The sequence below is a fragment of the Mya arenaria genome, chromosome 11 (assembly GCF_026914265.1).
Source record: "Mya arenaria isolate MELC-2E11 chromosome 11, ASM2691426v1".
Taxonomy (NCBI): Eukaryota; Metazoa; Mollusca; class Bivalvia; order Myida; family Myidae; genus Mya; species Mya arenaria.
Window position 1 is genome coordinate 39,500,314 of NC_069132.1, and position 23,206 is coordinate 39,523,519.

The 23,206-nt window shown below is 32.4% G+C and overlaps 1 protein-coding gene across 11 annotated transcripts in view; it reads right to left on the reverse strand.

The window, feature by feature from the left end:
* Positions 1 to 23,206, reverse strand: part of LOC128207121 (G-protein coupled receptor moody-like) — a 199,629-nt gene that overhangs the window by 14,839 nt on the left and 161,584 nt on the right. Inside the window, exon 1 of one of the 11 annotated variants that reach the window (XM_052909886.1) lies at positions 22,588 to 22,633. The exons of 9 other annotated variants lie outside the window; for them this stretch is intronic. The gene's annotated coding sequence lies outside the window, so the exon portion shown is untranslated. Of the gene's footprint in view, positions 1 to 3,154; positions 3,259 to 22,587; positions 22,634 to 23,206 lie in introns of those variants that run through there. One more of the 11 variants, XM_052909885.1, reaches the window with a different exon arrangement.

Genomic DNA, 23,206 nt, shown 5'->3' on the forward strand with positions numbered 1-23,206 from the left:
TTGATCCGGTATAGAAATCTGGTAATTATGACGCCTTATTATTCGTGCTCAACCTGTCAAAACCCATCGGCAAATAAGGACCTTGTGTACCAAATTTAGCTGTTGCCAGGCGATAAAAAACATTTTTATATGAATAGTCTATTTATATTGCTAAATACTAAATCGATAAGCGCTTGGCTGTTCTCTACATTGAATACATTGTAGTTGAGGATTGTTCGTTGCTTTATTCTGAATTTTGAAAAGGCGTGTTCTAGGGTTGTTCGGAAAGGTTGGACTCTGTTCATTGATAGATGGTTACTCGTTACGCTCTACACACAATTGCAACACCTGTCAGATGCATTTATTGCAGCCTGTTATTTTAAGCTTAATATGTTAAGGCATATATCGAAAACTTCATTTTATAAATACCACACTTCAGGGTTTGTATTAGAAATAAGTCAGGTCGTACAACATTGTAAAACAATACTCCATTTTACAATGCTTATTGAAAAAAAAATCATATAAAAGCTGCAATGTGAACACACTCATAGATTATTTAGAGGTAATGTCAACGTATTTTGATGTATTTTTCCTTTTACCTGACATCTTCCGATAACAACTGAAATTTCTAGCCAAATGGTACATAGAATGTCAATGTAACTAGGTTTTGTTCCTCGGGAAAGAAAATTTATTAATTAATATTTTCTCACTTCTGACGGACATTTTGGCACAGAAAGATTATGGTGAAATACCGGAATACTCTGACATTGTTTGGCTGATACTTCTGGTACACCCTTGGTATCATGTGTATTCATCCAATATACACACTGACTGACATCAGTTACCTGTGTGAAATATGCTTTTTCGACATCAAGGTCAACACTAAGCACATGTGTTTACAATTGTAACACGGCATGAGACATACGATATAACGTGAGAGGTCGGTCATGTAATACGGAATGGATTAAATGAGTCTTCTATTTTATGTCCTGAATCAAATGATTTACTGCTAAATTCGCTAAACGTCGCTTAATTACACACACACAATACAGAGCAATTTATTTATTAGATATGTCAAGAATACTATTAAAGCAGTTATATGTTACAATTTATGTATAAATGACTTAATTTAATGATGGCGACATCATTAATGTTTAAAAAAAAATGTTTTTGAAACTGCTATCTTAACCAGCATTTAAAATGTACCATTTAATAGAATATATTTGGACGATAATAAGCAAGCTTCAAATGCCTTAACTGGCCGTTCAAAGGTACCTTAACATGTGATTGTTTGGCCTTATTTACGTTGCTATTAAATAACATTACATAACAAAAAATGTCTTTAGTCAGCATTAAACGGCATACTCAAATGATATAAACCATAATATTGAACAGTGAAGACACAAATTGTTTTATAAAGACTATACATCTAAATTTGTATTAGATTTTGTAAACATAACCCACTTTTAGATTGTTTCAAGTTATTGAAAAACAAATTATTAATTGATATAATAGCTGACATCTGAACGCATTCATAAATTATTCAGAGTTAGGTTATTGCGTTTTGATTTATTTTGCCTTTTACAAGATATCTTCAGACAATATGTGGAATGCCGTCCTTGGTATTTAAAGGCATAACACCATTGTGACAAACATTTCACATTAACACTCTTGAAATATGTTGTAGTTTGACAGAAGCATACTTGTCTGAAATAACGGTGAAATAAACACGTTATCCGATGTTTACGACAATACAGAATTTCCTTCAAAGATTTAAACTGTGAAAATGCATCGGGGAGAGAATACCTTCCAAATTATAAGAATAACAAATGTAAGGAAATGCATTTTATCCTACACACACATCAGCATCTGTAAGCAAAATAAATAGCGAACTCATCGGAATAATTTTGCCATTGGACACGTCTATGGTATGGTTTTAGTTACAAGGTTTGTCCATGTAATTACCATTGGAAGTTTGATTCTAAAATAACAGGTACAATTACTCTCATTTTAAGCAGTACTGATCAGAGAGCATGGCCCCTGTTATTTCAATTGTTTGTTTAATTTTAAAAGAACAGGTACAATAGTTCTACTATTTAATCATCACTAATTAGATCACCATAGGGCCATTTTACAATCACAATGTACAATTCGCTGTATGCACAACTAACGTATGCGTACTCTCGTATATGCGTCAGTTAAAGAAGATATCGCTTGCACAATGCTTGGTCAGTTTTAGAGTACATTAATGAACTGCTAGAAATGAAAAGCTATTGATGTTTAAGGAGATATTGCTTGCAAAATATGTAAAGTTTATTTTTGTGTACATTAAATAACTGCTAGAAATGATAAAATAATAGCAGAAACTACCACTAAGCAACAACAAAGACTCAATTATGCTTAGTGATTTTTAGCATTCTTTCGGATATAGCACGGAAACCTTAGCGCACACACACCTTTAAGTCTGCCTTTTATTGGAGTTTTGCTTTCTAAATAAAAATGAAACATTAGACCAGAAAAACCTCATTATTGTAAAGTGTTTGTAAAATTGCATTTAATGAGAACATATAGACACGATGGCACTTCATACATTTTCTTAAATCAGACTCCTATTATGAATTTCTGTTTTTTTCCAAGACAACACCAAATTGCTGTGCAATTGAAGTTATTTTGGTGTATAATGAACATTCGTAATTAATAAAAAAGACATTTGTATTCCTTCTGAAATGGTAAATATTTAGGTCATTATTCCTCCGAAATACGAAGGCAAGATTAATAAGACAAACGATTATTTGTTAAAAAAAAATTCGCTACAACAAAACTGCTGTTTTTATGTTTAGTCTACTAAAAGCAATGGACATTTTATCAAAGTATAACCTGTTCTATATTCAAGCTTATGTGTTTTTAATATGATGTATTTGCGAATTCATGCAGTCTTACTAGTTATTCAATATTGCTGTATAATAGTATTTTATTTTACCATGCCAATTTAGTTGTACCATAAGCATTGTATGCACAATATGTCTTATGGTGAAAATAAATAGACCAACAAATGGTGATCTTTTTTTCTTTTGATTTTCTAATATTTTACAGAGCAAAAACATTCTTATTGCCTGCGTCACATAGACCAAACGTAGTTTTTATATATATATAAATTATGTGTAAAAATACTTACCTCGTTATTATAATTATCCCTCAAATGAACAACGATTACCAATGAATTAACGAATTACCTCCCCTTAATTATACTGCCATACAAACCGAAATAAAATGCACACTAATTCACCACAGGTAATTCAAGAATGATCAACTTTGCCAATAGCTATTAGAACACAACAGATCGTCCAAGTATTCGTATTGCTAATATCAATGATCTAGGAACTCCAATCGGCTTGCTTACAGTCACGTATGCGCTCTAGCTGAGTTTGTCAGAGTGATAGTGACAATAGTTCATTATGCCAAGGCAATGAATGTCAGACCAAGACTCATATAAAAGTACCCTTAGCAAAAAAAGAATATTGTTTTTATAATATATTCTGTCATTTAAATCTGCGCGAAAAAGGGTCAAAAATTAAACTAGTATCTGAGTGTCCACAAACTTAAGAAACCGTAAGCCCAACAAACAGACGGTATCACAAAAAGGTAAACGAAAAATGTCAAATAATTATAATTAAATAAAAAATATATATTTAGTATGGCGTGTTTTAATGTCTTAATATTGTGTTATGTAAAGGACGCATGCCTGATGCACATGAATCAAGCTCAAAAATGTTACTTCCTATTTATTGTTTTGATTATAGGTTAGAAAATGATTTATACTGTTGAAATATTACCAATTGTTTTCAAATTGATTGATTAATTCAGTTTCATATACAACCAGATATCGTGTGCATCAGAATCAAAACACACCAACAGTCAGTATGAACATCACCAAACTTACAATCAGTAGTGTCGACATTTGGATATCACTCACAAGGGATTACTTTTACAATTAAAACCCAATGCAACAATTGCTGTTGTATGTGCCTAGGAATGCAAACAAAGACAAAAATAGTGTTTAAATTAGCAATCGTCCTATTGCAAAATTGTTGTACAGCTATATATATAGCTTTCTGTTTCCATGCATAATGCTTGATCGTAGTCTATAAATATTCCATGCACTCATTAGTATTTAACAATGTATACGGAATAAACTTCACCGAATAAACTCCTATAATGAACACGTCCAAACAGCTTCCAGATGACAAATATAATTAAAAAAAGACGCAATCACCGCTGAAATTATCTAATAAACAAGAGTGTTTTTAACCGTTGATTCTTGTTTTATCACAACCTGTCTATGAATGTCGGCATAATATTTCTCCTTTAGTGCATTCAAAGTGAAAAGACAAACGCGCTCTGAAAACAAATGAACTAAATACACACTTTTAGAAAATGTGCAAAACTTTCATATTACTTAAAAATAGCTATTCAGTGCAGAATCTTGATTATAAATATCGGTTCAATTTGATCATTTAATGACAGTCTATTGATAATACAATGGAATTGTATTTGTAAGGTGGTTTAAAGCGGCAGACATCAAAGCCAATCAAAGTAATCAACGAGTAAGAGACAAACCAGACAACAATATCACAGCCTGCATGAATGTTAAAAAGCCTGCATCAAGAACTGTCGGCATTTCCGCCGCCTCGGGAAAGTCATTGAATATTGTAGTCCACTGCTTTTTAATCGTATTGACAAAGTCTCCACACTTGAGCAAACGTTTATCAATAGTAGTAGTACTTTAGACATATAATTGTATTGTTATATGATCAGCATTTTAAATTAAGCATGCATTAACATACTTAGACCCCTTGAAATATATTTTAACCTTAAATTCAGACAAAGAGTGTTTTAATGACAAACATATGATGATATGTTGTTAAAACAGGGACTATGGATGTTTGTTTTCTTCTATAAGGGCTTTGTTAAATTTGCATGAACTCAGAAGATTCAGACACGATCGCACTTTATATTTTTTCTTATTTTAATCCAACATTATAAACGTATGTTTATTCAGAAGACAACACTGCTGAAATGGAGGGTTGATGATGGATTGTTATAAGAGATCAGAACTCATAGAAACACATTTGTATTCATTTTCTTTTTTATAGTTTAGTTAAAGGTTATCAGCCCATCCCACGAGGAAGGAAAGATGATGAGTGTTTCTTAAAACTTACATACTCTGCAAGGAAATGATTGCCTTCTGTTTGTATTCGTGTCTGCTAAAAGCAATGGGCATATGGTTAATGATAATGTACAAAATAGAATAATATTTAATAGATTCTCATATTGATATCTCTGTCAATGCATACCTGGATCTTAATGGATTATGATACGTGAGAATTTGCTTAACAGACAACTGGAATAACAAACAAAATTGGTTTTAAAAAATTAAGGAGAAAGGTGTTAATGTTAAACGTCAAATAACTATTTATTATTCAGTAACCATCTAAAAATATTATATTTCATTGTCGATTTTAAAGTCAAACATTGTTTAGATAATTTATTAAATAATGATTATAATTAGTCGCACTAAGTGACAGGAAGAGTCAGTAAAACGTTTAAAATATTGTGTTTAAAAATGTTACAAATGTCATATAATCACATTTTCGTTTGACGCTGAACTTAAGTACTTACGTTTTAAGGTATTCGATGTATGAAAGTTTAAATACCCGTTGACCCAATATTATGTTGGTATCCATTAAAAAGGTTTTAACGTATTGGGAAAAATGCTAAATAATAAAAATACAGACATTTGTATTGCAATTACAAATGTTTGGCCTTGAGATTTCGCGGTATTCCACATTCAATTTTACATGAACTAAAGAACAGTATTATAAAATGCCTTAACTTTATCTGTAATGCATTTGTCATTTAGGTTAGGATAACCGTAATCAGTAAACAATATCGTTTCAAAACAAAACACAATTAAAACGGAATCACATTTACAATTAACACCAATGGTACAATAATAAAACATAAGCAAAATGTATTGTAATTCACTGAGCCAAATTAAGAAACAAACTAAACTAATCTTAGCTTACCTGATCGTAAGTTATTTGTTCACTGGAAAAATATAATACGAAAAACAAACCGAATTTGTTCCCTTAATTCATTCATCAAATAAAGATCAATGAAGTACACAGTTCAATGAGAATAATACCAACAAAGCCGAAGGATATATGTCAATTCCTGTTTCAGGAGACAACAGACCATCCAAGTATCTCTGTAATTATAGTATTGTTCAAAGAATCACAATCGGATTATATACAATTACATATGAGCTTGAGCTTCGAATGTTAGAGCGACAGTGACGTGGGTGTTTTGAAACGGCAAAGACAAATATGCGCACGTGATTATATTTATATATATATTTACTACAAGCAATAGGTATCGCATACGTTATTGACTTGGTGTTAAAACTTCCTGGTGTCTACTTGACGTTTCTTCATTGGAAAAAAGTAAAACAAAATGTTTTATAATATTACAAAGCTTAGTCGTGCGGAGAACTTGTTGATTGCGTTTTGGAGTTGTCTTTCAATCATCCTGCCTTGTCGCTGTGATTTTACACTTCACTGTAACATGTTTAGAGTAATGAAAGATTTGAATAAATACCGAAAAACCGAATACATTTACCTAACTTAAGTTGAGTTTTATTCTGAGTCAGTACATATTGTAGTTCCGGAAATGAATATAAACGTTGTCTAAGCATTCAATTATTCATCGTGCCTGTGAGTAAATCTTGGAAGGATTGGTAACCCATTCATAACCACCCAGCCGCAGGTGTTCAGAGGTTAAATCGTTAGCTGTCTGATGACTGATGACAGCCTTACAAATGTTCTTTGCCAGGAAATATTTATTCACTATTCACATCCTCGTTTGAAGATATCTCGGTTGCTGCACCTTTGTCAGTTTTGAAATGTTTTAAAAGACATAAAGCTGAGAATTTTTTTGTTCTTGTTTATCAAACAATATAATAATAGTATAGGCATTACCAATTTGGGGGCACATTCTGTGACGTTCCATTGAATTTTGTTTAATGCTAAATGTATTTAAAGAAAAAAGTACTGAATGTAATTATCCATTGACAATAAAAACAATTCAGCCATAACAACTAATAGCGTCTCAAATACAAGAGACAGTAAACGAAAACCGGCAGATAGTCCCCGAGAGCGTCTTAGTGTCTTATAACCGCATTGTGATTTGCAATACATTTGTGCTGGGTATCTGCTGAAAAAAACTGCCGTCAAACTATTCAACTAAATTTGCAGTCATCGAAACATCGCTCGATATTGAGTTGCATATGTTGGTGTGTTTTTTCTTGTTGCAATTGTTTGCTCAAATTTGCTCAACGCAGTTTATCCTCTTTTTTGTCAATACCGAAATTCAAAACTTTGATACAAAGTTTATTCAAATGTAGAAAGGTTGTCAAACACTAGTTGTGTGGGAGCGTGTACTTCATGTTTTTGGCTATGCTCCGTCATCCAGGTTCTAACACTGTACAAGTTTTGAATGACATGTACGATAGCACAGGGAAAGTGATGTATGGGTGTTTAATTTGCAAACGTCTTTTACATGTACTTAAAACTCGCGTACAATTACACGTACACGACCGTGTCCTGTCTCTAGTATTATTTTCAATTCCATTGCAACTTTTTTGAACTATAGAGATAAACTCAGAAGTAGAACTTAACCCCTACCTACCGTAATGATATGACGATCATGAGATGAAATAAAAGAGGAATTATGAAAGTTAGCTCTAACACAGAAAACACTTAAGCAATTTATTTGCTATTAATGGTAATTGAGCTTCCCACGTTGTCACGATCATACAATTACACGGAGGATATGAGAAACGCTCATCTTGGCATTGTTCCTAACGGTTGGACGTTACATATCACGAACAAATACAACGTAAAACGAAAGTATAGAGGATATCATTATAACACTTTGTTTTCTGAAGAATATAGAGGATATTTGTTGTTTTCAGTGTAAGGTAGTATTTTATTTCACGAGTGGCAAAGAAAAACGTAATTTTTCTATGATCACCATTTTCTCTATGATGACGTCTGTAATATGCTTTGTAGGAAGTCAAATGTTTTAACAATCAGCTACAAAATTCAAGACATCGTTTGAAAAACAAGATGATCATTTTTCTTATAAACGGTAGTTTGATTATTTCCAAAAATATCTTTATTTAACATTTTGCAACATTTTATAAACTTTGACCTGTCTCTTTTGGGAGGCTTTACTTGAAAGTTAACAAATCAAGGCACATAGACCTTTAAACTTTAACGAAGCTAGGAGCGAAATCATATTACAATATTGCTAGAAATAGCCTAGTTAATTTGAAAACATAAATGATTAATGAAACGATTGATACTTTAGATTAGAACACATGATAGAAATTCTGAATTTTGTATTCTTTTGTTACACACATTAACAATCATATGTTAAACTGAAGTGGAAAACTCAATAAATTATTCAACAAATATTGCAAATAAAGAGTCTGTCAATGATACTAAAAATGAAATACAATTGTTCAAGAAATGCAAATTCACTGCTTTTGTTCGGAATGCACAGTCAAGAAGTATTATTGTTTGTTTTTTTAAAAATATAATAATTATACTCTGTTCAAAGACATTGGTAGCAATAAATATCACTACGTACATAGCATGTTCTTTTGAGTAGCTTTCACTTATTCATTAACAAAAAGGTTTTCTCTTCAAAGATTGTAATTTACAATTGTGGGATAATGAAACAATATGAAAAAGAATAAAAGATAGCAAAAAGAAAAAAGGTTTGAGTAGATGAAAACAAAACAAACCAAATTGAAAGACAATAAAGGATTCGTTTTACCAGGTACGTGTTTAAGCCTGACTACAGCTCAAAAGTATATGAAATCATTTTTTTCTCGTATTGTCCCAATTTACCATTTCTTTATTGTGTATTATCTTAAATTGAATTAGAATAAGTTAAATATACTTAGCATATATATCAAAAGTGTAGAATATCGTCGACTTATTTAAAAGCAATATACATACAGAAGCGTAAATCATAGAGGGACCCTTAGTGATATTGTCCAACTATGTCAATGAATTAAGCCTTTTCTTCCTAGTAGACTTACGAATTTTGACCCAAAACGAATATTTCAAGAGTCAAAACATTGAATGGAAAATTGCAATTGCAAGTAAATTATTTATCATTAATCATTTGTAGTTGTTATATTCAATTCCTTCATTGTTTGGTTGATTACATCTGCTGTTTATATCTAAAAGGCGTTGATATTAAGGTAATTGTGCTTGTTTTGTTCTAAGATATTTGCCTGTTGCTAGGTGGATTTTGAGATATGAACCTGACACTAAATATAGAATCAATGTTGTGTTGCCTAATTATTGGAATGTTACCTTCATTTATGTATTTCATCGTCGATGTAATCTAGCAATTCGTTTGTGCATCATTAACCTAAACTGCAATTTGCATATAACTAATTGCTTTACAACCTGTTTAACGTGTTTGGCAAATCATTTTGAAATACTGCACTCCTACGATGCAAACTACTTACATTATGACAAACTTATAAATAAAATATTGCGTTTGGGTTATAAATTGTATTGTTACAATAACTGGTAGTCTGCCTCCTAATAATGATAATAACAATACTACACCGGCATACGTATTCAAATTAGTGTCTCTCGATGATGGGAGAGTGTACGTTTATTTCACGACGTCTCTGGCATATTCATGAGCGTCGGCACTAGGGAGTATTAGGCTTGTTAAGGCATAATCAATGATAGTTAACCATATCAGTCAGGCTGAATTATATTCGAAGGAGGTTGAACAGTTTGTTATATATAATTTCAAGCTTTTAAATTTGATGTTTCAGGTCGATTGTCACAAAAGATTAGATATCGTCTCCTTAATGCAAAACCTAAATATTTGCTTCTATTCCTATATGTAGTTGTTGAGTTATTGCGCTAAGGTGACGATAGGTTGTATTAACAAAGAACGTTTTCTTTCGATATGACAATTACAAGGGTCTTTATCGAAAGCCATAGTTAAAGAAATACTCCCCTGACTTGGTAATCAAAATTTTCTTTATCCAAATGGTAGATTTTAGGTCCATGCGCCTAGGTTTTGTTTCTAGAGGAAGAGAAAAAAAAACATAAGTCACTACATGCTGCTGATGGACATTTTGGCACAGAAAGGTAAAACGTTATAACTTTTGACTTTAATTGATGAAAGGGTAATATCACTTCAGGTACACCATTTGTATAATGTGTGTTCATCCAATACATTCACTGGCAACAGTTAGCTGACAGGTGTAAAGTACGCTCTATCGCAATCTAGGATAACATAATCGCACAAGTATACAAGTGTACCACGGAGTGAGGTATACGTACGGAAAATTACTTGAGTGGACGGTCATTCAATACGGAATGTTTTAAAGTGAAAATCTTTTTTCAAAATCAATACATACACATGTATAACAAATATAAATTTTGAGTTATACACTTTGAACTACTTCCCAAATAATACATTTATGGAAAATATTAATTACTGATAAAGAGTTTGTAACCGTGTGTGTTATAGCTTGAAAAAAAAAATATCATTTTTTTTGTAATTGCGAAAAGATTTACTGTGATCTACTATTGTCGCATTAGGTAGAAATATCGTATTTTCTACAACTTTCTTTCAAATTAAATTCTGTATTCTCTATGAAACCATTGTTTTCGACATTTCTCTCATCATAAAACATTTGTATTCATTGTGGTAAAATATTTTGGGAGTAAGAGTGCATCTTTAAACGAGTCTGGAGAAAGGAGTTTGATACATGTGGTATGGAATTAACGCAAATGTGATAATCTATTTAAATTATAGATATTAAATACATAAAAACGTTGCTATTCAGCGCATACAAGGTTATTAATTCATGACGTTTGTAAAAGAGTGCTTATCACAGAAGCTATATATAATTATTTCATAACGACGTCGTCATTTTAATAGAATTAATATTGGGGCTGCTGCAACCTTTGCTAGTATTATTAAACCTATTAACTGGCACATACATTTGGTCCATTAAAAGCGAGCTTCTCATGTTTTAACCCACTGTTCAAAGGCGGTAGTCTGAACATCTGAATTATTTTGTCGTAATTGAGTGTTTAATATTGCGTTAAAATTCCAAAGAAGATATCAAGACGATAAAGAATATTTGTGATATACAAGCCCTTAAATGTTATATAAGGCTATAATAACAGAAAACTACCAAACAACTCCACCAGAATAGAAACCCGGTCATTATTGGCGCCACATTATCTCACTCGTGCTTCACTTGTCAAAACCTATTGGCAAAAAAGACCTCGTTTACCAAAATAAGTTGTTATCATGCAAAAAAAAACACTTTTCATTCGATTGATTTTTGTTATTCTACCAAATATGAAATCGAATGAAGTTGTGCTATTCTCAACTTATACATATATTGTATCCGAGGGTGTTTGGAAGGTTATGAGGCTGTGTTTATTAATGGAAAGTTACTCGTACATCCAATACATTTGAATCATATGCATAACCCAGGTATTAAATTCCAGATGAGCTTTCAATTGTTAAAGGTCCCTAGTACATCCGCTAGGTTTAGAAGGTATCGTTATAACAAAACGTTTGATCAGTTTTATATCAATAAAGTGCAAGAAAAGAAATAAAAAAAACTATCGTTGTTTTAGGAAGTATTGCTTTACTTGTTTGCGCGTAAACCGTTTGTATGCTATCGGCATTTTTGCCTGAATGCATTAAACGTTGTTGTTGTTGTTGTTTTTGTTGTTGTTGTTGCTTGCACAATATGATTGGTCAATTAATTTTACATGAATCATCTGCTAGAAAAGGAAAATTATCTAGGTATAGCTTTTACAATATACTTAATTCATTTAAGAGTACATTAATCAACTGTCAGAAATGAAATTTTGTCGTTGTTTTAAAACGTATTGCTTGATCAATATGATGGTATCGCTGACTAAGCATCTTGTGCAAGCAAAAAGATTACATACTAAACACAAAATACAAGTAACAACTGAAAAAAGACAGGTAGAAGAACAATTTTATTACCAAAAAGAAACAACAAAGACACAGTTATGCTTAGTGCTTTTTAGCATTCCTTCGGATATTGCACACACACTTTATCTCGCACAAACACCTAATCTTGAACCTTTTCCTATTGTTGTGTGCATGTTTTATTTCCTTGTAAAGTTTCATACTGTAAAATTCCTTGAACAGAGCACCAAATTAATTTATGGTGTATGATTATGTGTGTGGGTATTGTATTGTTTCGTGTCAGTATTATTTTCGCTGTAAATTTGTGTGACTACTAACAGCGTCACAGAAGGGTATTCGATGTTGAGCTAGTCCTTGTGTTTTTAATTGTATTATATCTAATTTTTGTTTGACGCTGTTTATTTTTGTGTTGCCCGAAGTAAGATCAGCGTCTTTATTATCTTAAGCCACTACTTATTTGTATATTCCGTTAGAGAATTAAGATCGAGGTACGGAACATAATCGGTTTATCAATCGCTTAAACATCATTATTCAATAAATTGTTTATCAATAAATGTTGAGATTTTTGTTTATGAATGGTCAGATAACGGGCGATACACCTGTTTGCAACCTTAAACCCAACATTAACTTCAATAGGTATAAGCAATTATTATTACAAAGTACAAACCACATCAACAATGTAAAAATAACAGCCTCGGTTTCATTTAGACTGCTCATCGGCGGCAATGGTGAGTGTAAAACATTCACCAGGCATATAAGTAATTCTACTTCAAGAAACCTATAGTAAACCAAGCATCCTTATTGGAACCAGCATCAACGTACTGAATGTTATTAAGACACACTTTCTAGACATAGATATGTTATGAGATTAATACAAAAAGGTTTTAGGTCGACACTAGGCGACATAATCATGCTTTATATGTTGTTGAAACATGGACTATCCATGTTTGTTCTTTTAGAGAATTTGTTATTATGCATAATATGAGAAGATACAGACATGATGGCATTTCAAACATTTTCTGAAAACTAGACACCCGGTGTGAATCTCTTTTTCTTCCAAACAACACCATAAATCAATTATTTTGGCTTATAATGAGGAGTCAGAATTTAAAAAAACAACATTTGTTTTCATTCTTTTAGTGGTGAATATTGAAGTAGTATTTCGTATAAATACGAAGACAAATGAATACAAGAACATAGGAATCATGACTGATGCAGATAAACCAAAATTAAAAAAGGTTTCAAGCTGTTTGATTATTTAGTTTCATAAACAGCCAGGTTGGCATCAAAATCAAAACACAACATCAGGTAGTATGAAAGAAACTGAACAAACAATCGCTATTTGTCGACATTGAGATAACACATACATGGGATTGCTTTCACATCTCACTGTTGCAAGTTAAATATTCTTACAAATGCAAACAAAGACAAAATTTATGTTACAGTTGCCTATTGTCCTATTGTCAAATGGTTTTTGCTTGCTTTTAGCCTTCTTTTTCCATGCATAATGCTTGATCGTAGTCTACACAAATTCAATGAACTCAATAAGTATTCTACTATGCATACGGAATAAACTTCAGCGAAAAAACTCTTAACATGAACAGGTCGTAACAGCTTCCAGATGACAAACATACTTAAAAAGCGCAATCATTGTGGAAATTATCCAATAAATTGAGTTTTTTAGCACCGTTGATTCCTGTGTTTACACAACCTGTTAATGCTGTCAGAATAATATTTGTTTTTTCTAGTGCAAAAGAGTGAAAAGACATCAGCTCTGAAAAGAAATGAACTCAATAAATCCCATTAGAATAGTTATGGCACTTGCTGAAAAAAATGTTGTTTAAGGCATTTTAATTTGAAAATTAACAACATAACGAAAAGCTCTATGATAATTCCTGTTTCAGAGGATATTTGTTTGTTTCATTGTTATGTCGTAAGGTGAAATATATTGCTTTCTCACACTGTTTTTTCACGTTTTATTATATGCCTCAAATTGGAATTTAAAGTCATTTGATTGCACTTTCATAAAGAACGCGCCATTTTTTCTTCGGAAATGACGTTGTTGCAAATGTGTCCCGGCACTGTACGCGCTAAAGTTGGATTTGGAACCTAGAGCGGACTTGCAATAAAAAAACAGCGAACTATCACATTTTTCTGTTCACTGTTAATAACATGGTGTTTAAGAAGAGTCATGGAGTCTACTTTACGTATCTTTATTGGTCAGAAAATAATAACTTTGTTTGTAAAATATAATCAGGCTTAGCTCACTTAATTTCAACCCGCGGCCCAAATATCATAGAAATACTTCAGACAAATCTCACTTTATCAATCTCGACTAATTCAAAAATATAACATTAACAGCTTACTGGGGAAGCTTGGGGAAGACGTTACTAATGTTGTTAGAACTTGTGTTCAATCCATTTGCTTTTTGTATACTCTATATTATTGTTGTAAATACCGATTATGTTGAAAGAAAAAAGGCAATAAAATATGTTTAAATCAACAGCTTACTAAAATAGTATTTGTGTTTACCCATCTTATAAGCGCTTTTTTCTACATAATGTGTTGATCAAAATATTCGGTCACGATTCCAAAAGAAAATATAGTTTACAATAAAAAAAAAGTAATCGAGTACAATTAACTTCTGTATAAAGTTATTACTCAAGTACATTATTGCCCTTAAAAAAGAGGGTTTGCTGCTAGTGCTTGTCTCTGCTATTCCTAGTGCACTGGGAAAACGGTAGAACAAAACGCGGACAAATTTCAAAATAAACATTCAACAAAAACAAACTAGCTTCGATTGAGTATGTTCTATTTAAAAGACAGAACGTTGTTTAGTTCAAAAATGAATAAATTGTTAAACAACGTCATTTTCTAAGCCTGCAATTATTCATCGTGTGTGTGAGTAAGACTGGTAGCGATCATTCCCACCAAATAGCAGGTGAACACAGGTTAGAAAAATAGCTTTCTGGTGACTGTTGCTGGTCTGTTACTTGCCAAGATTATTTTTGACACTTAACACATCATTTCTGGACAACAACCGGGTTGCAATACGGTGCATCATGGTTAAAATACTTTCTGCATATCTTCACATCCAAATACCAATAAGGATTTTATGATTTACAAAAAAAATGGTTTGAGAAATATGATTTCATGAAATTAAAATCGATCTTTTTTCAAACTGTTTATTTTAATAAACTTTATCTTCATTTGGTTGTATATGTGTTATAAGCATTGACCACATTGAAGATTGGTACTATTAAAAGGTGCCGCACTGAAATTTGTTGTATCATTATTATAGCTAATAGAAATATTTCATATATAGGTTACACTGTTAGGAACACAATGACCATTATTGTGGAACACATCATGACGAATCACTTAAGAGTCTTATGTACCAGCTATTTTTTTCCACGATTCACCAAGGTCCGAGGAATAGCGGGGACTCAGACTTTCGGTCCTGCCAATCCCGGGTAAAATACCCGCACTATGGGGACACACTGATCCCCGCCAAAGTGCACCGCACTCCTGGGATATCCTAGGTCAGTCACATTCCCCGCTCTTTTCGGCGTGATAACAAACACACTGCACTCACGGGGCCACCTAAAAGGTTAAAACACGGCCCAATTCCCGCCGCTATCCCCGGTATACCCCCGGACCTGGGGGCCGTGGTTACAACTGACTGGTGCATTATTGCTAAACTTATTTTTGAAATCATCTACTTATTACATAAAAAATGCAATAACGGATAAAATAAGTTCATCCCTAACAACGGATATGGCCTAAAAAGAGAGTCAGTGAAGACAAATTGCAGCTTATACCCGGGGACGTCCGTGTTTCATGTTTCAATATTATGGCAATAAAATAGTATTTGCTGAATTTGGCCTTCAGCCTGCTGTAGAGTTTATCAACTGAACTCGCAACGTTGCATATGTTGCATATGTTTTTGTTCTTTAGTTTGTTTCTTGGTATACAATTGTGTGCTTACATATGCAATTGATCTCCTTTTTGTCAATACTGGAATTCCTTACTTAGGTACACAGTTTATTCACTAGTAGAAGGTTGCCAAACACTAATTGTGCGGGTACGTGTTCTTAGTGGCTACTTTGTCTGCACTACATGATCCAGGTATCTTTACATTGCACAAATTTATTATGACATAAACGATATCACAGGGAAAGAGATAATGGCGATAATGTGCGATAATGAAAAACCATATAGGTAGAGGCTAAACGTAAACTTCACAAACAATTTATATCATCGTTTACATGTAAGTGAAAAGGCGAACTACCCAACCCTGTCGTGTTTCGGAACAGTTCTAGTATTTTATTTTTAATAAGTTAAAGACCAACATGCAATACCAATGCGAATACTGCAAGTACATACAAAAGCTCCTTAGTAAGTCTCTACATTTACCTCTCCCTTCCGTTATGGTAAGGGAATAAGATAAAAGAGGAATTGCCAAGGTCAGCTCTCACGCAGAACCACTTAATAAATTGCAATTAATGGTTTATTAATGGTAATTGAGCTTCCCACTAAGGCACGATCATAAAATTGCGAGGAAGTAAGGATGAGCGCTCAACTCCATTAATGCTTAAGGCTGCACTTTTAAAAGCAACAGTAAAAATGGTATTATTATAACATAGTATTATTATTAATAGTAGAAGTAGTAGTAGTAGTAGTAGTAGTAGAAGTAGTAGTAGTAGTAGTAGTAGTAGTAGTAGTAGTAGTAGTAGTAGTAGTAGTAGTAGTAGTAGTAGTAGTAGTAGTAGTAGAAGTAGTAGTAGTAGTAGTAGTAATAGTAGTAGTAGTAGTAGTAGTAGTAGTAGTAGTAGTAGTAGTAGTAGTAGTAGTAGTAGTAGTAGTAGTAGTAGTAGTAGTAGGGGTAGTAGTAGTAGTAGAAGTTGTAGTAGTAGTATCATTATTATTATTATTATTATTATTATTATTATTATTATTATTATTATTATTATTATTATTATTATTATTATTATTATTATTATTTTATTTTTATTTTTTACTATTATTTTTGCTTATTATTATTATTATTATTATTATTACTATTATTATTATTATTATTATTATTATTATTTGTATAATTTTGTGTTTTTGTATTCTAGTAGATATCGGGGTAACACAAGGAATTGATAAAACAATTAAAACCTGCTATGACGCACTTTGTCTACATAAGTTGTCTGTATTAAAAAATGCAAATACAGTTGTAGTTTTTTGTTTTAATATTGTATTGTCCTTTGTCCTAATGTCGAAGTGTTTCAAAACGTAAAATAAACATTTATTCTTCTTATTCCTTAACAACCTAGCTTGGTCGTTGCATACAATACACTGTTATGTTTATGTTTTGTTTGTAGACAACAAAGCTTCGAATTCATATACGATTATTCCACATAAAATGAAATACAAAGATCAAAACCGTTATGCGCATTATTAAAATAGCATGTAAAATCAGATAAAGCTTTGCAATCGTGACATAATTCTATATTATTGGCATTCGTATTTTTAACAACTCAATTTAAAGCTCGTATATAAAAAGAAACATGAAGTCTAACATTTAAAATATGACCTTGACATTGTTGTATAAATGTATTTGAATCTGTGTCGATATGAATCACAAACAACAACATGTAAACGGTTTGAAGTTTAGCCAGGAAAATGGGCCGTCAAGAGAATAATTCGTAAAACGAACAAAACAAAAGCTAACATTTAACCATTGTTCAGAGAACAAATTTACAGTGCATACGCAATGAACTCTTTCAATGAACATCAGGTCTGAACAACTTCCAGATGACAAGGAGATAATCAACTGAGCAATGACGCAAACACCGGCAAAATCATCCAATAAACGAGCGTTCTTTACAGTTAGAAACTTTCCCGGCCATAACATGTCTGTGTTCTAGGTGGAACTATTTGTAATGCACACGTAATGAACTCAGTATACTTTTTTAAACAGGTACAACTATTACAACACTTGTAAATGATCGAAAATAATGGGTCATTTTCCAAATATTTCCAAGGGTAATGAGAAGAGCATGTCAAAATTTGGATCACCTACGGCTACAACTTGTTTGTCTTCACATAGGCAACCATGTATTACTACTTCTTTTCTCAGAATCACCTACGGCTACAACTAAATGTTATTACGTTGACAACCATGTATTGATATTACTTTGCTAAGAATCAACTACGTCTACAACTATATGTCCTCACATAGGCAACCATGTATTACTACTACTTTGCTAAGAATCACCTACGGCTACAACTTTATGTCCTCACATAGGCAACCATGTATTACTACTACTTTGCTAAGAATCACCTACGGCTACAACTTGTTTGTCTTCACATAGGCAGCTATGTATAACTACTACTTTGCTTAGAATCATCTACGGCTACAATTATATGTCTTCACATAGACAATCATGTATTACTATATCTTTGCTAAGAATCACCTGCGGCTATTACTTAAATGTTTTCACATACGCAACCATGTATCACTACTTCTTTGTTGTGCACCACATGGGACTACTACTTGCTTGCATGCATTCACAAAGACAACGAATATTGTTTAAATTATGTACTGACGTTACTGATACATGGCTTAACAATCCATTTTGAAATACATTGTAAAAAATGAGATATTTTCATCAATATTTAATTAAACATAATTATCACTTGACAATTCCAAGGGCCGTTACTCAAATACGATCAATGTTAGAATTTTGAGATTTGAATGTTCACCATTAGTTTCAGAAACGTTTTTGTCTTGTTAGTAATTGCTAAATGACTTCTTTCTATATATTGCTCTAGATAATCTTGTTTTTTTTGTTGATTATATTGTGATGTGTGTGCGCGTGCGTGCGTGCGTGCGTGCGTGCGTGCGTGTATATGCGTGTGTGTGCGCTGGTGTGCGTGTGCTTGTGCCGTTTGCGTGCGTGTATGTGTTTCTTCAAGACAATATGCATCTTTCAATTATATACATAATAATTAATATACATATTAAACCGGCACTACCTGTACTTTATTTTAAAATGCGACGACTTAATGTTTGTATGAACAATTGAACTTATTTAAATGACACTGGAGACAAAAATCTTTATCTAAGGGCTTTTCTTCAAACTCGGCGAAAAATAACGTGGTTATTTGTTAACTGGACGTAAATATTCATGAGCTTAAAACCACGTGATATAGACTTGATTTAATGCAGAGGATGACACTGACATAAATGATGCTAGATATCACCAGAAATCTAAAACTGAGTCCCTCCCAATAGTCAGCCGGTAATGTGGGGACGTTTTAAGAACTATTCAGGACGCAAGGTGACTGTACACTGTACGGAGAAAAATGAAATTTGGCAATGATTTTTGCACCCAAACTCTCAAAACCGTTTTAAATTATCTGTTACGCCTAGATTCAGGTAGAAAATGAAGGAAGGTTCGGTTCCCTACAACTGTCTTCCATTAGCCTTCCATAGTCTAGGACAATATTATCAGACAAAACATTTTATAATCAACGACGTATTGGTCTGAAATCCCTACAATTCCAAACATGTTAGTCGTCTGCATCTACGGAAAACATCTGTATAACTATTAACAAATGTTTAAGTTTAAGATAAATCAATTTGCTGTCCATGTTTGCAATTTGTTATGACAACAGTTTCTTCAAAGAAGGATACACGATGTAGTGCTCCTGTGTGTAATATTCAGAATGACTGTTTTCCTAACACTGCAACTTCGATTGCGTTAGGCCAACCATTTGCTCTTTTCATTTTTGTCATGTGACATTTGTCATTTTTTCCCAGTCAATTTAAAAGACAGGTATATGACGAGTGTTCGTAATTAAACCCCTTCAACATTAACGATTACTTAAAACTGCACTAAATTTAATAGATTTTATCGAAAAACTTCGTTAAATGTCAATGCAATGAAATGGCAACACATGTCAATGGTTTTTGCCTATGAAAATGTGCCTGTCATGTTACCAAAGGCATATTATAAACAACTTTAACTTTAAATGGTTTTTGAGCACGAAACAAGTAATATGATATACAAAGAAATTAAGATCACATAATATGAATGGCATCAATCATAAGGAGAGTGTACACAATCATTTTGCTATTGATTATAAGATCATTAAATGAAATAACATATTCTTTTGATATGTGTAAGAAAGAATATTGACATAATCACTTTTAATCAACTTACCTCTTGAATCAAAAGACCATTTAATCGAAATGTATGAAGAAGGATGTCCGGTTAGCGCAGTGGTAAGCGCACTCACCAAAGCAACCCTGGTTCGATTCCCGGCCTGGGCGCATATCAGTTTGGTTGGTGGTCACCATGCCGGACAAGTGGGTTTTCTCCGGGGTCTCCCACAACACAAGACCACACTCTCGCGCAGCATCGTGCCAATGAGAGTGACTTAGTATAAGTTAACTTTCTTCACAATCGTTTAAAATCAATAAAGTTTAAACTAAATATAGCATGCACCTCGATCAATATGACTTCCTGCCAGTGAAAATCAGATCATATTCAATGCCTCGCTAATCAATAAGCGTATAATATTGCATTAACCAGGTGTGTCTTTGTCATCAAAATGAAAGTGTACTGCAAAACAAACACAACTGTCTCCAAACCTGAAGATGATCAATCAACATACTTCTATAAATGATTATAAAAGATATCCGTTTGTTTCAATGCTTGATCCTATTTCGATTACAAAGTGTACGTAGAAAGAATGTCTCATTTAATACCGTTTTAATTCTCCAAACATTTCAAATAGGTTACCATAAGAATTGTTATTATCGAATTAATAGTAGTAAGCGTATTTGCGTTTTGCATCCGGTGTTTTATTGTTGGCCATCGAAATCACAGTAATAGTTTGGTCTACTCTGGATCGTTAAGATGGAATCTAACAAAAAACTAAAATTGAAAGCTAAGGCAATGACTTCGTAAAATTTAGCAACAGTTTTCAACAGCTTCCAACGACAAAGATTATACAACGTCACGCAAATATCAGTACAATAGTATAGACATTGATTATAAACCAGCGTTTTTGACAGTTAAGATTCCAGTCAGTACATACCCTGCTAATGATGTTGGGAGAAGGAATGAACTCATCCACCCTTTTAAAAATATAAAAAACCAATCTCACCACTTGAAAATGATAGGGAGTAATGCGTTATTTTTAGACTTTATCTTTTATGTCATTTACGAAGCTCATCTGAATTATCGGAATGCGTTAAGTTTTATTTCGAATATTTTGCACATGGGTTGATTTATACTGAGACAATATTTTGATCATTTTATGGGGATTTTTTGTTCATATATTACAAGTCAGTAAATTAAAAATTGAATAAATTATATTTATTTTTTCAAATAAATATTAAATAAATAAATCATTTCCGTAGTTTGCGTGTTATGTTAATTAATAAGAGACATATTACCAAAAAACACAAATGTTTATCAAGAAAATTGCAAAAGAGGGCGTTATGTTATAGCTGAGACGACAACATTTTGTACTTTAATGTCAGTTATTTTAATTGAATAGATTTGTTTCTATGTAAAAAACAACAACTGCATCGTCTGAAAATATTTTTTTTTAATTATTGACACAAATATTGTTTTGAATGCAAATCAGTTTTGCCCAATGTACTGCTATTTCGTTCGGGGAGACTTTATCTATTATTATAACTTATGATTTATATAAACTCAGTTGAAATCATCTTTATATGAAGTTATAGTCTATCAAATCATCAGATGAAAAAAATGGAAAAGTTAGTATTACCTGTTACATCAAACGCTAAATATTGTGTTAAGATCCTCACCAAGGGAACATACTCATGGCATTACAAAATGGGCATACGTTCTATCTAGGCATTGTACTCGAGCGAACTTCTATATATTAATATATTTCGTCACAATAGAGCTTAAAGCACGATTTTGTTCGTTCTTTAAGATCATTCAGTCGTTCCTATGTTTCAAACAAAGAAAATGACCTCTACAAATTTGTTCTGGTGGTTGAAGACAAAATGGGATTACTTTTTCTGCAAACAACACCTGATAATTGTCATTGTGTTCGCCATCGTGCTTGGCTTTGTCTTAAACCTGTTGTTTATATACTCTCAATTAAAAGCATTAAAGTCAAATCAAATGTCAAATATCTTTTTAATAACTGTTATTAATTTACGATCAATGCTCGAAACTTTGATAGGATTTATCGAACATTGTTTTAATAGAATCAAATGATCATTCATTGGCAGTTTTTCAACTATTTGCTCTCTTATATTTTAATGGGCAACAGAGTGAGTTGCAAATAAAACAATTATGTTGTTTTGTTATTTTGATAAGAATAGTGTTAAAAGAAGTAAGAATGTACCATGAAAAGAAAACTAAATTATTATCATGAAGATGTCGTTAACCATAAGTACAGCTAATATTCCAAGTATGTTATAAATAACGATAACATCTAAATTGTAATTAAAGTGTTAATAGAGATGTACATACATACCACAGGTAAAACAAAAAAAAACAGCACATCAAATAGCTATTCCTGTCCCACAATAGTAGATTTCTCCACTAATATCAGTCTTTCTGGAACTAGATCGTCTTTTATACAATACGTCTTAGCCTGGAGCTCTGCTCTGTTTATCGATATCGCAGTGACTAGGTGTTTTTTTGCTTAGACTGCATTGCCAAAACCAAATGTAACCTCCCCTTGAACATGGGTATACGCTGAAGATGACCAGTTGCAAGATTCAAAATATCATTTTATTTTTAATATGGTGGCGCCAAATTTGTGCTTGAAAGCTCTTTTGTTTTAATGCTTGATATATATAATGTCTTCAAGGTTGTTAACAACTGTTTGAACTGAACGTTTGTTTCTTAACGACCTTATTCATATTTGTGTTGGATTTCTATTTTGCACTAATTGTTTGTGTGTTAAGCGTTTGGACCGTGTTCACGGGTAAGTAAAGAAATCACAACATGATGAAATAGCGTGGCTTGTCTTAGTTATTCCGATACATTTATAGATTTAATAGATTAATGTTTGACAAAGGCTTAAGAAGGACGATTACAATATAATAGAAGAATTATTTTTAATTACACTTCAGTTTTCACACAGAAAA